Source organism: Hypanus sabinus, chromosome 5, assembly GCF_030144855.1.
Source record: "Hypanus sabinus isolate sHypSab1 chromosome 5, sHypSab1.hap1, whole genome shotgun sequence".
NCBI classification, from domain to species: domain Eukaryota; kingdom Metazoa; phylum Chordata; class Chondrichthyes; order Myliobatiformes; family Dasyatidae; genus Hypanus; species Hypanus sabinus.
In genome coordinates this window covers 141604933-141622808 of record NC_082710.1, presented here as the reverse complement: position 1 = coordinate 141622808, position 17876 = coordinate 141604933, and positions in this window count along the sequence as shown.

The following is a 17876-nucleotide window of genomic DNA, read 5'->3' as shown; positions in this document are numbered from 1 at the left end:
TACAGAGGAGATGTCAGGGGTATGTTTTTTATGCAGAGAGTGGTGAGTGTGTGTAATGGTCTGCCAGCAACAGTAGTGGAGATGGATACGATAGGGTCTTTTAAGAGACTCTGGATAGGTACATGGAGCTTAGTAAAATAGACTATGGCAACCCTAGGTAATTTCTAAGGTAAGGGCATGCTCGGCACAGCTTTGTGGGCCAAAGGGCCTGTATTGTGCTGTAGGTCTTCTGTTTCTAAGAACTGACGAGCTTTTAGGTGGCACTCATGATCAGCTTCTCAAGGGCACCTAGGGATGGGTAATAATTATTGACCTTTTTGGAGAGGCCCAGATCCACAAGTGAATGGCTAGGCACTTTAGACTAGGCAGTCAGTTTAGGGACAGAGAAAAAAAAAAGCCTGCTCCTAAGTAAATCTTGGCATATCGTTAAAGAAAGATTTGCATTTATAAATTGCCTGTCAGGATATCAGAACAGTCCCAAGTGTTTCTCAACCAATGAAGCTGCTGTTCCAATGTAGGTTAATGCTTAAATGCTCATTTGCCACTGCAAAATCTGTCACGGCTTAGAAAAGATTAAAAGATTAAAATGATTATTAATGCAAGTAAACCTTGCACAATGAAAAATCCATCTTATTTGCATTTTGGGTCAGTAACCCAAATTGTGCATTGAACTCATATCAGGCGAGGTGACGATAGCAGAGTGAAGAGCAGAGATGTGCTGAACTAACAATGCCCCGGAGACGGAGACTCTCCATGTCTTTTAAAAACTCTTCATTAAACAGATTTGTCAGTGGGTATTAGAACTTTGATCAAACAGAAGCTAGTTCGTGATGGATATATCAAAGTAGCAAAGAGTGTAAGTCAGCAAATGATCTGCTGTGAAAATCGGCAGCCTGATAATTAGCCGAGAGTTTCCAGTTGGGATACTTTGTTATGACACGAACTGCAAAAATGTGTAGGCTTGCAATCAGTAATTATAACCTGAAAATGACGAGTATTTGGAGCTCAGCTTGCTTTAAAACCTCAACTATATTACCAAACCATGACTACCTCACAATTTGTAAGAGCCCAGATATATTTATTGTTTAATGCATAAAGGAACCACATATGCCGTTTACAAGTAATTTTTTATTAACTAGGAGTCTGGTTTATAACTTTGAGGCTTAGTAGAGTTTTACAAGAAAGCATTTTTTTTCCACGGTTAATCAATATCAGGCAGAGACATCAGTTTCAAGGGATATTAGAACCAATCAATCAATCGATGAATGTTTACATCGATGTGATAAATAACAAAGGCTCTTCTCTGCAATAATAACTTTAAAAGTACCACACACAAAATGCTGGTAGAACACAGCAGGCTAGGCAGCATCTATAGGGAGAAGTGCTGTCGACGTTTCGGGCCGAGACCCTTCGTCAGGACTAACCGAAAGGAAAGATAGTAAGAGATTTGAAAGTAGTGGGGGGAGAGGAGGAAATGCGAAATGATAGGAGAAGACTGGAGGTGGTGGGATGAAGCTAAGAGCTGGAAAGGTGATTGGCGAAAGTGATACAGAGCTGGAGAAGGGAAAGGATCATGGGACAGGAGGCCTCAGGAGAAAGAAGGTGGGGGGAGCACCAGAGGGAGATGGAGAACAAGCAAACAACTAAATATGTCAGGGCTGGGGGTAAGAAGGGGAGGAGGGGCATTAACAGAAGTTAGAGAAGTCTTTAAAAGTACCAGTTCATTTTATATTGTCAGGTGAGGAAATTTACTCTCCTTACCTGGTCTGGTTTACATGTGACTCCAGACCTAATTATGTAGTCATTTTTTAGAGATATAGAACAGTACTCAGCCTTTCCAGCCCAATGAACCCACACTGCCCAATTACACCCATGTGACCAATTATCCTACTAACCTGTACATTCTTGGTTAGCTCTTAACTGCTTCCTCTGTGTGTGTGCAATTTGAAATAGAACATAGTACATAGAACAGTACAGCACATTACAGGCCCTTTGGCCCATAATGTTGTGCCGACCCTCAAACCTGCCTCCCATATAACCCCTCCCACCTTAAATTCCTCCATATACCTGTCTAGTAGTCTCTTAAACTTCATTAGTGTATCTGCCTCCACCATTGACCCAGGCAGTGCATTCCACGCACCAACCACTCTCTGAGTGAAAAACCTTCCTCTAATATCCCCCTTGAACTTCCCTCCCATTACCTTAAAGCCACGTCTTCTTGTACAGAGCAGTGGTGCCCTGGGGAAGAGGTGCTGGCTGTCCGCTCTATCTATTGCTCTTAATATCTTGTACATCTCTATCATGTCTCCTCTCATCCTCCTTCTCTCCAAAGAGTGAAGCCTAACTCTCTTAATCTCTGATCATAATCCATACTCTCTAAACCAGACAGCATCCTGGTAAATCTCCCCTGTACCCTTTCCAATGCTTCCACATCCTTCTTATAGTGAAGTGACCAGAAATGGAAACAGAAATAGAAAATAAATCATTGGCAGCATTGTCCTGTGACAAAGTAAATAAGCTTTCTGAGTTGTAATGGCTTCTAATCTTCAATTTTACATTGTCATCCGACTTTGCCCTGTCTACCATTATAACTATCTCTCTGGTCCTATAATCTTCCAGTATCTGTAGACCTCTAATTCTTCCTGCTCGTACCCCATGTTTTTCACTCCAGCACTAGCAGACATAGCTATAACTGCAAACTCCAAACTCTGGAATTCCTAAAGCTCTCTGTCTCCCTACCCTCCTTTAAATCTCTCTTTAAGATCTACTCCTTTGATCAATGTCCCAAGATCTTAAGAGCTCCAAGCCAATTCTTTATCAATATCCTTTATGCAAAGTGCCTCATTCCATTAAAGATGTTATATGAATTTACGTTATTGTTGTAGAAACTTGAATCAGAAAAGTTTAAGATCACTTGAATGTTTTTTGAAGATGTTCTGTTCAATGTTTATTGATGTTTCAAATTAGCTATTTAAATGCAAATGCTAAAAGCAACACTCATTTTCACAGAAGATACAAAAGTATGGCATGATTAATCAAATGATGTTAGTTGTTAATTCCTCCCATTGCATTTACATTAGTAAATTCTGATGACTATTCAGCACATTAGTTAATTAAAAAGTAACAGTAAGAAATGTAAAGCGATGTGAATTGTTGACCTTCTACATGAGTTGACTCATCCAATTGGATTCTATAAACTTTGAAACCATTTTCCTGGGTGCTTTCATTGAATGGTTTTGGGGAAAATTCCTTTTCTGATTATACAGTAACTGGGAAAGGATTACCTTTCAACAGAACTTTGCTGAAGCCTGATAGTAGGACCTGTCTTGATTCTGTTTATCTGGATTCAGAGGAATACCTTAGCTTTGCATTTTGTTGCCTCCTGGCGCCCAGCACCTTGTCACAATTGATGCAGTGGACATTTTGTGTGGAAGAGTGGTCCAGGAGCACCGACCAGATCTGGGATGGCAAAAAGTCCCAGGCACAGACATCATCACCTGCCTTCTGCAGTCTTTTCCATTGTTTCTGAGTGCCCGTAATGAACAAAGATACATGGTCAAAAGCTCTTGTATGGTAATGTTGATCTTGCGAGTGATATACACATCCTGTGAGTGAAGTCATAAGTTCAAAAGTTCAAAGTTCAAGGCAAGCTTATTATCAAAGTACATATAGATTCGAAGAAAAAGAATTTCAGGATATATATTGTTTACATTTCTCTGACATTGAAGGTGCTTATTGAAACCTATTGAAACACAGTAGAATCCATGAAAAACTGCACATGATGGTGATGGACAACCAACTAATGTGCAAAAGTCAGACTGAGCAAATAGAAAAAGAAAATAGCAATAATAATAACAATAAGGATAAATAAGCAATAAGCATTGAGAACTCAAGTTGGAGAAAAGGATGCTGCAAAAAAAAAATGGCATACTTACTGACTGTGGAGATAACTGGTTTAAATCTGTTTCACACCAGCAATGATTGCAATGAAGAGTGAAAATAAGCTCTTACAAAACAGCCAGGTTTGGCAAGTGTTATTTTAAATGTCAGGTATATCTGAAACTAGCCTTAATTTTATTATTCTTCCTTTGCCATTATATGGTATGGACACTGATGAAAAGTTAGATTTGAGTATGACTAACTATACTTTGGAATGTCTGAGATTATTCTAAATTTCCCGAGTTTAATAAAGGAGAAAAGCAGAACACCAGAAACTATGCACAGGCTATTGGAAGGACATATTTGCTATTATTTCCTCAATTTGGAATATTGATTTACAACCTCATTTTATTACTGCAATTTTTGGTATACCAAATGAGGATGGTAACCGGTTTTCCCCTTCAATTAGACGAATGATCGCCTTTGTAACATTAATGGCCAGAAGGTCTATATTACAAAATTGGAAAGAAGTAAACCCTCCTACCACGTTTCAGTGGTTCTCTCAAACTATTTCTTGTCTGAGCTTCGAAAAAATTAGAAGTACTATTTTCGATTCATCAATTAAATTTGAAGAAACTTGGGGACCGTTCATTCGACATTTTCATATGAATTAATTTGATCTCTTCCAGACCTTTTCTCTTTTTATTCTTGTTCTGGTATGGAGTTCCGGAGTTTTTGACACTATCATATACATATAAACTGTTATTATTGCCCATGTTAGTCTAGTTTAGGTTATATTTTTTTTCCAATATTTTAAAAAAAATTTTTTCTTCTTTTGATGATTATTCTTGTTCTTTTAAATGTATAATTAATATAGGTTAGATTGATTAATGTACTATTTTTTTCTGCTGATATTTTAATAAGATATTGTTATTCTATTACTACTTTAACTAAGTCTAATGTACTCATAACCTATTCAATATTACGATATGTTTTTTATATATGAAATTCAATAAAAAGATTGAAAAAGAAAGAAACTATGCACAGGCTGAGGATGTGATTGGATAGCTTCCCCACCTCTGAGAAACAGGCAACCATTTTAAGCACAGAGGGATCTTACAAACAGCAATGAAGTAAAGAGCTGATCATCTGTTTCATTGATATTGTTTAATAATAGTTTGCACCATTGATTGCACCATTTATTCTCTCATGAGGAAATGAATTTCAAGAAGAATTCTAAAAATTCCAGGAATCTCAAGTTTGCATATTGTCACTTGCAGTACAGAGTGTAAGGAGAACAGAATAATTGTACTCCAGATCCAATGCAAGTGTTAAAATAAAAACACAATAAGATAAAGAACCCAACAATACTTGAAAAGAGGATACATATAAATATGTAAAATAGGTTATACGCACAGATTGATTGAATGTCAATAAAGTGATGCTAGCCACAAGAGAGTTTGTGCATAAGGTGACAGCCAGCAAATGATAAAGTAATGGTAGTTGGGAGTGCAGAGGGGTGGGTTAGTGGGTGGAGGTGTTGATCATCCTTGCTGCTTGAGAAAAATAATTGTTTTTTGGGTCTGGTGGTCCTGCTGTGGATGCTATATAGCCTCCTCCCTAAAGGAAGTGGGACAAACAGCCCATGAGCAGGGAGGGTGGGATCTTCTATGATGTTACTGACACTTCCCTGGCACCATTCTGTATACATGTCCATGAGGACGGGTAGACTGGTGCCGGTGAGTCATTGGGCAGTTTTGACTACCCACTGTAGAGCTTTTGTGTCTACCACAGTGAAAATTCCATTCCATTAACCCTTTCATTTAGATTACCTGGACTGAGGAATTAGCAAACATTTCAAAAATGTCCACAGAGATCCAAAAGCATGGAAGAAGTCAGACAGAATTACCGGATGGAAATGACGTCGTTGTCAGAGTCCAGTTAATCAATGACAATGAATCATTTCAGCCTCAGTGGTGTCAGGTAATCTTCAGTTACTGTACTTCTCCTCTTTTAGTAACTCCAGATTTATTCAACCCCTGCTACTTCCATCTCCATCAGACAATTCTCTAGTTATTCCTCTGCTTTCACCAGTCTCTTTCCGAATACGCCAAAGTCTCCACCTATCACAAGCCCTTCCCTTTGATCTCTTTGCCCCTCATCCATTTCTATGCAACTTAAGCCATTGATACATCCAACGTCTCCTTGTTCTGATAAAAGTTCAGCAATCTGAAATGTTAATACTGTGGTTGAAATTTTGGTTTGAAACCCTGCATCAAGATCCTGTACCAAGGTTTCAGCTGGATTTAGAACCGAAATGTTGACAATTCCTTTCCTCTCACAGAAGCACAAACAACTGAGTTCCCCCAGTAGGTTGCAGCATCTGCTGCTTCTTGTGTCTCTGTTAATTCTGTTTCTCTGAAAATGCTTCAAGAAAAGATTAAAGATTTGCTTTATTTGTTAATAAGCATTGAAAGATTGAAACGTACAGTGAAATATATTGTCTGTGCCAACAACCATCACAGTCCAAGATTGTGCTGGGGGCAGCCTGCGAGTCTCGCCATGCTTCTGGTGCCAACAAAACACGTCCACAACTTACTAATCCTAACCCTGAACCTAAAACGTGTATTAGGCATGTGGGAGGAAGCCAGAACTCTTGGAGGAAACCTTTGTGGCCACAGAGAAAAAGTATAAACTCCTTACTGAAAAAGACAAGAATTGAAAACCAACTGGTACACACCGATTTTGTAAAATATTGTCCTGATTGCTATGCTGTTGTGCCACCCTATCTGTTGAGAATTTTCAGCCTTTATTTCACATTTCCTGCAGCTGCTTTGCCTTACTTTTGGCTTCAAAGTTCCAGAGAGAAGATGGAAGTCCTCAGGTGAGGTGCATCTCTCTCCCAACTTGATTTTCCTGCTGAAACTACTTCTGGTAGACATTTGACCTGCCACCATATGTAAGGATGGAATAAAGAGAGGTTACTAGTCCAGAGTGGGACTAACTAGAGTACGGCAAATTCTACGGAAAACAAGAATTCTGAAGCATTCCAATAAATGTCAGCCTTGAACCCTCAAATATTCTGAATGAAGTCAATCATAATCCTAACTTCCATTAGGGAGATAATCATGGTATGGGTGCCACAGTGGCAGCTAGCGCGACACTATTACATCTCTGTGTACTCCGGTCTTCAGAGTTCAATCCTGCCGCTGTTCTGTAAGGAGTTTGTATGCTCTCCCGGTGAAATGTGTGGGTTTTCCCCGGGTGCTCCAGTTTTCTCCCACGGTCCAAAGATGTACTGGTTAGGAGGTTAGTTGGATTACAATTAATCATTGCAAATTATCCCCTGATTAGGTTAACTGGGTTTATTGGGGATCGCTGGTGTGCCATGGCTTGAAGGGCTGCAAGGGCCTATTCCACGCTATATCACTAAATTTCAACATGGTATAATGTTATGTCCCATAGAGAGTGATTGAAACAGAGGAGGGATTATGTGGCATCACAATAGTATTGACTCTTGATGGTAAAGCTATCGTGGTCGAAGCATCAATAATGACACCAATCAATGCTTTCTATAATTAGAATGAAACTGACAGAGTTATACATTAAGAAGAACTAAAACATAGCACATTTGTCCACATAATTATTGAAATCTCTGATTCTGCACTAATTAGGGGGAAGTGTGGTCATCCCTCCAATTAATCAAACAGAAAGCATGACAATGTGCTATGCAGGGAAGCACTCCATCCATCTTTTGAAGTTGGATTTGATTTACCGCAGTATTTCCAGATGTTTCCATTTTACTTTTCTTCCCCCACAAAAAGCTAATTAATAACGAGGCTCATATATCTTCACTCCAATTCTGCAGGAGTACAATGACAAAGTTAAGTATCTTCAGTGAAATAATATCCAAAGTCATCAGCTCCTATAATTGCACTTAAAACCCCCCAATCAAGCTCAGTACAGATTTTGCCTATAAATAATTAAATCATTTTATTGGCCATTTGCTGATCAAATGGTTCAACAAAGTGAAAACCTAAAAGATCTCAAATAATAATAGCACCCTGAAGATTATACACTTAAGTTAAAAGTACACTCAGTGGCCATTTTATTAGATACACCTGTATGCCTGATTGTAAAAATGCAAATATCGAATCAGCTAATCAAGTGGCAGCAACTCAATGCATAGAAGCATGCAGACATGGTCAAGAGGTTCAATTGTTGTTCAGACCGAGCATCTTAATGGGGAAGAAATGATATCTAAGTGACCTAGACCGTGGAAGGATGGTTGGTGTCAAACGGGGTGGTTTGAGTATCTCAGAAACTGCTGATCTCCTGGGATTCTCACACACAGCAGAGAATTGTGAGAGGAGAAAACATCCAGTGAGCAGTAGTATTGTGGGTATTGTTAATGCGAGAGATAAAAAGGGAACAGCTAGACTGATTTAAGCTGACAGGGAGGTGACAGTAGCTCAAATAACCATGTGGTGTGCAGAAAAGCATCTCTGAACGCACATCACGTCAAACCTTAAAAAGGACGTGGTACAACCATAGAAGACTATGAACATACATTCAATGGCCACTTTCCTGGAGGTATCCAATAAAGTCACCGCTGAGTGTGTATACGAATGAGTTGCTTTATCCACAGCAACAATTGACACAAATTCTATTTATCTGCACTGGATTCACAATTTTCTGAGTGTTGGTAATTCAATAGCTCATCTCAATATTTAGAAGAGTACAACACAGGAACAGGCCTTTTGGCCCAGAATGTCTTGCCAATCTAGTTAAACTAATATTAATATTAAGCAAGAATATCACGGGACATATCACCTCATTCTTGACATATTCGTGTGCATATCTAGGAGTTTCTTCCATACTCTATGATGTTTGCTTCACCACCATACCTGGCAGTAAATTCCAGGCACTCTCAGTCTGTGTAAATGTTCTTGCTCCGCACATCTCCTTTGAATTTACCTTACATTCATCCCTGCATGTATTAAACACTTCCTAACTGTTGGGACAGTCTCTATCTCTACCACCTCTTCATGCCATATTCCATCTACCATTTGGCTAGAAAAAAGATTCTTCCTCAGACCCTCAGTAATGAGACAATAACACACATTATGAAGCATTTCTGCACACATAATTGGGACTAGCTCCATGGGCACCATGGTTAGCATGGATGAGTTGGGCAGAAGGGCCTGTTTTCATGCTATATAGCTCAATGACAAAATGATGAAAATATCTCATAATGGTTCACATGGAGGACTAAGAAACAAAATTCCACACTGTGGCACAAAATAAAATAGAGTCACAGAACACTACAGCACAGAGATAGGCTCCTGGGCCCATCTAGTCCATGCCGAGCTATAAATCTTCCTAGTCAAATCAACTGCACCTGGACCATAGCTCCCCACATCCCTCCCATCCATGCACCTACCCAAATTTCTCTTAAATGTTGAAAATGCACATGCATCTACCTCTTGCACGGGCAGCTTACTCATACTTTCACTACACTCTTAGTGAAGATCCTCCTCAAGTCATGTTAAGCCAAGTTTATTGTCATTTAACTATATACATGTATACTGTCAAATGAGACAACACTTCTCTGAACCATGGTGTAAAGCACTATAGTATACATAACACTTCAGACCTTATAAAATTAAGGATGAAATCTACAGATTGATCACACATAAATAAACAGACCAAAGTGTATAAGTTAAATATTGCAAGGTACAGAACAGATTAACCAGTTTCACTTTGAATGTGATGTGGCAGGGAGATCAGAAGCCTAATGGCCTGAGGGAAGAAACTGTCTTTCATCCTGACCATTTTTATATTTATGCATCAGAGTCTCCTGCCTGATGGTAGAAAGTCGAAGAGGATGTTGGATGGATGGTGGGGATCCTGATTAATACTGAGGGTCCTGCGTATGCAGCGCTCCTGATAAATGTCTCCGATGGTTGGTAGGGAGACTCCTATGGTCCTCTCAGCCATCCTTACAGTTCTTCGACGGGACCTCTGCTCCTATGCTGGCTGCTCCCATTCCAGATGGAGATGCAACTTGTCAGGATGCTCTCACTGGTGCTCTGTAAGTTAAGATGGTGTGGGGGGGGGGGTGCTCACTTTCCTCAAACTCCTTAGGAAGTGGAGACTCTGCTGTGCCTTCTTCTTCAGGGAGGTGATACTAAGGGACCAGGTGAGGTCATCCATGATGTGACCTCCCAGGAACCTCAGTAGAAAAAGCCTGCTCGCATTTACTCTATCTATACCCCTCATAATTTTGTACACCTCTATCAATTCTACCCCCATCCTTCCACATCCTAGTAAACAAAGTCCTAATCTATTCAACCTTTCCTTATAAATCAGGTCCTCAAGTTCTGGTAACATCATTGTAAATTTTCTCTCCATTCTTTCAACCTTATTTACATCTTTCCTGTAGGTCAGTGGCCAGAAATGCATACAATACTCCAAATTAGGCCCCACCAATGTCTTACACAACTTCAACATAACATCCCATCTCCTGCCCTCATTACATTCAAAAGCTTTCTTTACAAACCTGTCAACCTGTGATGCCATTTTCAAGGAATTATCTGTTTTCTCAGATTCCTCTGTTTAACTATTCTTCTCAGTACTCTATTGCTCACCATGTAAGACCTATCTTGGTCAGTCCTCTCAAAATACAACACCTCACACTTGTCTGCATTAAATTCCTCCTGCCATTTTCAGACCATTTTTCCAGCTGGTCCAGTTCCCGCTGGGAGCTTTGATGGTTTTCCTCACTGTCTACTAGGTCACCAATCTTGGTGCCTTCATTAAATTTGGTTAGTACATTATCATCCAGATCATTGACATAGATGGCAAACAACAACGGGTCCATCACCGATCCCTGTGGCACACCACTGGTCATGGACCTCCTGTTAGGGAGGTAACCATCCACAACCACTCTTTGCCTGCTCCCACAAAAACCAATATCTAATCCAATTTACTACCTCATCATGGACAGGAAGTGCATGAACCTTTCTGACAAGCCTACCATGTGGGGCCTTGTCAACGGCTTGCTAAAATCCATGTAGATAACAGCCACTTTCATCAACTCTCCTGGTGACTTCCTTGAAAAACTCTGTAAGATTGGTTAGACTTACCACACACAAAGTTATGTTGACTATCTCTAATCAGTCCCTGTCTATCCAAATGTTTATATATCTGGTCCCCTGGAATATCATTCAATAACTTTCCCACTTCTGATGTCCAGCTCACCAGCCAATAATTTTCTGGCTTATTCTTAGAGTCTTTCTTAAACAATGGAACAACATCCTTCTATCCACCAGCACCTCACCCTTAGCTAAGGATGTTTTAAATATCTCTGCTAGCCTCCCTGCAATTTCTGCACTCGTGTCCCAGGGGTCTGAAGGAATAACTTATCCGGCCCTAGCGATTTATCCACCCTGATTTGCAACACCTCCTCCTCTGCAATTTGTATGGGGTGCAAGACATCGTTGATGCTTTGCCTCACTTCTACATCTTCCCATCTTCCAATTAAATACAGATGCATAAAATCCATTTAAGATCTCTCTCATCTCTTTTGGCTTCACACATAGATTACCACTCTGATCTTCCAGAGGATCAATTTTGTCCATTGCTATCTTTTTGCTCTTAATATATCTGTGGAATAACTTAGGATTCTCCTTCACCTCGTCTGCTAGAACAATCTCACACCTTCTTTCAGCCCTGCGGGTTTCTTTCTGAAGTGTTCTCTTGCTTTCCTTAAACTCCATAAGTGCCTTGTTTATTCCTTCTTGCCTCAACCTGTTATCCCTGCCTTTTATTCTGACAGAAACATATAGTACAAACTCTGTACTCTCAAAGTACCATTCTTGAGGGCCTCCCATTTACTCAGTACACCTCTGCCAGCAAACAACCTGTCCCAATCCACACTTGCCACATTCTTTCTGATACCATCAAAATTGCTCAACCTTTTGAATCCTGACTTTGTATATAGGCTTAACAATATCTTTCTTCACAACTACTCAAGTGTCTGTTCCATCACTCTAATCCCCATCACCCTGAACCTCTAGTTTAAACCCTACTCCAGTACAGCACTTGCAAACATTCCCACTGGTATACTAGTCCAGTTTAGTGCAAACTCTCTCTTCTCACCTTCCCTTGAAGAGGGCTGAGTGAGTCAAAAATCTAACCCCCTCCCCCCGCACCATCTCAGCCATCTGTTAAACTGCATGATCTTCCTATTTCTGGCCTCACTAGCATGTGGCATGGGTAGAAATCCTGAGATCACAACCCTGGAGGTCCTGTCCTATAACTTAACATCGAACTCTCTGAACTTACTTTGCAGGTCCTCATCAACCCACCTACCCATGTCATCAGTACATTCATCCTCCTGCCTAAGTATGCTGGGGACTCCATCTGAGGTGTCCCTGACTCTGGCACCTAGGAAGCAGCATTATTTCCAGATATCTTGTTCTCATCCACAGAACCTCCTTTCTGTTCCCGTAACCAACAAATTCCCCAACAGTACAGCTTGCCTCTTCTCTCTTCTTTTCCTTTCTGAGCTACAGAGACATACTCTGTGTCAGAGAATTGACTGCTGCAGCTTTTGTCTGCTAGGTCATCCCCCTCCAGCAGTATCCCAAGTGGCTTCCTATCCCCTTTCTCCCTCCTGACAGTCACTCAGTTTCCTGCACTGTGAGTGTAACTACCTCCCTGAATATCCTGTCTATTAAACCCCTCCCCCCCCACTCCCCAGCCTCACGAATGATCAGGAGTTAATTCAGTTCCAGCACCAATTCCTTAAAATGGTCTGTTAGAAACTGTAACCAGATGCATTTCTTACAGATGTAGTTATTAGGGGCACCAAGCATTACCTGTCTTCCCACATTCTACAAGAGGAGAATTCCACTATCCTTTCTGGCATCCCCACTGCTCTAAACATGCAATAAATAAAAATGAAAGAAAAAAATAACAAAAAAAATCTAACTGCAGCCTACACATCTCCTTGCGGAAGCCTCGATGAGCCAAAGCCTATCTCTCCACTCTGACACTGGCCCACTCACACAATGGCCACTCTGCTTAAACCTAACTTCTTAATATTGGACCTTGCTAACTGCCTAACTATGCTTGATCTAATGTCTCCTCAGAAAGTGTGGCGCGCAGAATCTCCCAACTGTCCTGCTTGCTCCTTTTAAACTTTCTCTCCCTCTACACAACCCAATGTCTCTTTAGAAAATGTGAAGTGTGGAATGTGCCTACTGCCTTGCTTGCTTCTTTCAACCTCTTTCTCCCTCTACCCAATTCAATGCGTCCTTGGAGACTGTGGTGCACAAATGAGATACTTGTACAAATGTCCAAAAGTTTAGTCAGAGGGATGAATGGATCTTCATGGACGGCAGATAGTTAAGATCCATTGATGACATAGACTTGATAGGCTGAAGGGTCCATTTCTATGCTGGATAAATTTATCACTCAGTTTTATTGTCAGTCGGGATTGAAATAAAAATGCGGAAAAGGCTCAGCAGGTCAGGCAGCATCTGTAAAAGGAGACCAAAATCAACATTGCATGTCAGTGCTTTAAATTGCTGAGGTGAGGATGGATGCTCAGGAAAAGGAAAGAGTGGTATGCACATGAGCAGAGGCCAAGATCAATCAGGATGCATGAATGTTTTTGGTGCTTTCTAATATCGGGGGTGGACTTGCAAACCACAGCTGGTCAGTCAGCATAGGTGTCAATAGAGGAAAGTGAAAAAGAGGGGCAAGGAAAGAGTCAAGAAATCTTGGAACAAAGTGAAAAACTTCAGAAAATGAAGATAATGCCAGAAATACCCAACAGAACTGATAGTAACTGTGGAGAGACCAAAAATAGAGTGAATATTGCATAATTTACATCAGAACTCAGCAGAACTGTTGAATTTAACATTGAGTGCTGAGAGTTATATGTGCTCTGGATGCTAGATGCACTAGTGATTTTTCCATCTCCTGAAAAACTAAGCAAACATGATTCTCAGGAAGGCAGGTTCGACACCTTGAAGTGGAAGAATTTTGGCCATTGCCAGAAGAGAGAGTGCTGATTAGAGCGCCAAGCCAGATTAAAGCATTAAGGCCTGAGAGTGAATCAGTGTTCAGCCCATTAGCATCATGCCAGCCATGATTCCCACACCTGATCCTATCCTGTCTGCCTGTGTTCGACTCATCTCCTTCTCTTCCTGTTACTACCTCTGTGTGGGAGGTGCAGGAGCCTTGGGTCCCAGGCTGCCAGGTGCAGGAGCAGTTGATGCCCTGCAGCCACTGGACTTCTGGACTGGCTTTATTCACATCAGCACCAAATTGACTCCGCAGCTTTCTGATTCACTCTCCGGGACTCAGCAGTTCATGCTCTATGTTTAATTTATTTACGTTTTCTTACTATTTGCACAATTGGACCTCTTCTGCACACTGATTATTTGCCGGTCTTTGTTATGTGTGGTTCTGTGTGGATTCTATTGTATTTCTTTGTTTATGAGTGGATTCCTGCAAGAAAATGAATCTGAAGGTTGTATGTACTTTGATAACAAATTTACTTTGAATTTTGACCTCCTCACCTGAGCTTGCATTGGCCTTTACTGGAACAGTGTAGAAGGCCTGTGTGGGAATGGTCAGAATCAAAATCAGATTTATTTATTGGACAGAGGATACAAAAGCCTGAAAGCACATACCACCAAGCTCAAGGACAACTTCCACCCCGCTGTTATAAGACTTTTGAATGGTCCCCTCTTACAATGACATGACATCTGCCCTCTCAATGTACCTCATCATGGTCTTGCATCCTAGTGTCCACCTGTACAGCACTTCCTCTGTAATTTAACACTTTAAGATTAAGATTACATTTATTTGTCACAAATACTGTACTTTGAAACATATAGTAAATGCATTGTTTGTGTCAACAACCAAGATGGTCCAAACATGAGCAGAGACTTTTTACTGGAAGGAGCAATCAATATTTATGCCATCAGATTGGAGTATATCCAGACGGAATGTACAGCGTTGCTCCTCCAACTTGAAGGTGGACTAATTGTCGTACAAGAGGAAGACAGGACTGACACGTCAGAACAGGAGTGAGAATCGGTATTAAAATGCTTGTAGTTCCACTTGAGGTGGATGGAGCGGAAGTGCTCAACGTAGCAGTCCTCCATTTTACGACCAATCTCACCAATGTAGAGCAGGCTGCATCACGAGCACCAGATACAATAGATAACCCCAGCAGATTAGTAGGTGAAGTGTTGCCTCACCTGGAAGTTCTGTTTGAGGCCTGAATGGAGGTGAGGGGGAGGTGAAAGAGCACTATAGCACTTTGGTTGGTTTCAGGGAGATTAGTGGGGAGGGTGAACAGACAAGGGAATCATGGAAGGGGGTGATCTCAACAGAAAGCAGAAAGATGGAGGGAAGTATAGATATGTTTAGTGGTAGGATCCTTTTGGAGATGGTGGACATTGCAAAGAATGATGTGCCAGGTGCGGAGGCTCGTGAGATGGTAGGTAAGGACACAAGGAACTCAATAGACAATAGACAGTAGGTGCAGGAGGAGGCCATTTGGCCCTTCTAGCCAGCATTGCCATTCACTGTGATCATGGCTGATCATACACCATCAGTACCCCGTTCCTGCCCTCTCCCCATATCCCTTGACTCCGCTGTCTATAAGAGCTCTATCTAACTCTCTCTTGAATGCATTCAGAGACTTGGCCTCCACAGCCTTCTGGGGCAGAGCATTCCACATATCCACCACTCTCTGAGTGAAAAAGTTTCTCCGCATCTCTATTCTAAATGGCCTACCCCTTATTCTTAAACTGTGGCCTCTAGTTCTGGACTCACCCATCAGTGAGAACATGCTTCCTGCCTCCTGCATGTCCAATCCCTTAATAATCTTATGTTTCAATGAGATCCCCTCTCATCCTTCTATATTCCAGTGTATACAAGCCCAGTCGCTCCAATCTTTCAACATATGACAGTCCCGCCATTCCGCGAATTAACCTTGTGAACCTACGCTGCACTCCCTCAATAGCAAGAATGTCCTTCCTCAAATTTGGAGACCAAAACTGCACACAATACTCCAGGTGTGGTCTCACCAGGACCCTATACAGCTGCAGAAGGACCTCTTTACTCCTATACTTAATTCCTCTTGTTATAAAGGCCAGCGTGCCATTAGCTTTCTTCACTACCTGCTGTACCTGCATGCTTGCTTTCATTGACTGATGTACAAGAACACCTAGATCTCGTTGTACTTCCCCTTTTCCTAACTTGACTCCATTTAGATAGTAATCTGCCTTCCTATTCTTGCCACCAAAGTGGATAACCTCACATTTATCCACATTAAACTGCATCTGCATACATTTGCCCACTCACCCAACCTGTCCAAGTCACCCTGCATTCTCATAACATCTTCCTGAGATTTCACACTGCCACCCAGCTTTGTGTCATCAGCAAATTTGATAATGTTACTTTTAATCCCTTCATCTAAATCATTAATGTATATTGTAAACAGCTGCGGTCCCAGCACTGAACCTTGCGGTACCCCACTGGTCACAGCCTGACATTCTGAAAGGGACCCGTTAATCGCTACTCTTTGTTTCCTGTAAGCGAGCCAATTTTCAATCCATGTCAGTACTCTGCCCCCAATACAATGTGCCCTAACTTTGCCCACTAATCTCCTATGTGGGACTTTATCAAAAGCTTTCTGGAAGTCCAGGTACACTGGCTCTCCCTTGTCCATTTTCATAGTTACACCCTCAAAAAACTCCAGATTAGTCAAGCATGATTCTCCCTTCATAAATCCATGCTGACTTGGACTGATCCTTCTACTGCTATCCAAATGTGTCGTAATTTCCTCTTTTATGATTGACTCCAGCATCTTCCCCACCACTGACGTCAGGCTAACCGGTCTATAATTCCCTGTTTTCTCTCTCCCTTCTTTCTTGAAAAGTGGGACAACATTAGCCACCCTCCAATCAGCAGGAACTGTTCCTGAATCTATAGATCATTGGGCAATGATTACCAATGCGTGCACGATTTCTAGAGCCACCTCTTTAAGTACCCTGGGATGCAGACCATCAGGTCCCAGGGACTTATCAGCCTTTAGACTCAACAGTATATCCAACACCGTTTCTTGCCTAATATAAATTTCCTTCAGTTCATCCTTTACCCTAGTTCCTTTGACCACTTTTACATCTGGGAGATTGTTTGTGTCTTCCCTAGTGAAGACAGATCCAAAGTACCTGTTCAACTAATCTGCCATTTCCTCGTTCCCCATAATAAATTTACCCGTTTCTGTCTTCAATGGCCCAATTTTGGTCTTAACTACTTTTTTGCTATTCACATACTTAAAGTATTCTATCAGGGTTAAGGCGGTAGGGAGGTGGGGATGAGTGTGGGCGTTCAGGAAATGGAGGAGATGCGGGTGAGGGCAGCATCCATGATGTTGGTGGCAGCCCACAATAGACACCATGCTTCTCACGCCAACAATGTACACTTACAACTTACTAACCCTAACCCATATGTCTTTGGAGTGTGGAAGGAAACTGGAAACTCACACAGAGATGGAGGGAATGACCATGTTTTTGATAATCACTGATTCTATATAACTTTGCATTAAATGCTACATGACCGTGTCACCCTGTTCTGCACTCTATTGTTGTCTTACCCTGAACTTCCTCAATACAGCTGTTTTAATGAAACGGCCTATATGAACTGAATTGAAGACAAGTTTTTCATTGTAAATGTGACAACAACAAAACAATTTACTAATGTATCACTGGCTTAAATGATGTGAAATTTGTTATTTTGTAGCAGAGATGCAGAGCAAAAGCACACAATTACTGTAAATTACAAAAACAAATTAATAATACTAGTAAAGGAATAACAAGATAGGGTCCACTCAGAAATCTGGTAGCGGAGGGGAAGAAGCTGTTCCTGAGTTGTTGAGTGTGGGACATCAGGCTCCTGTATGTCCT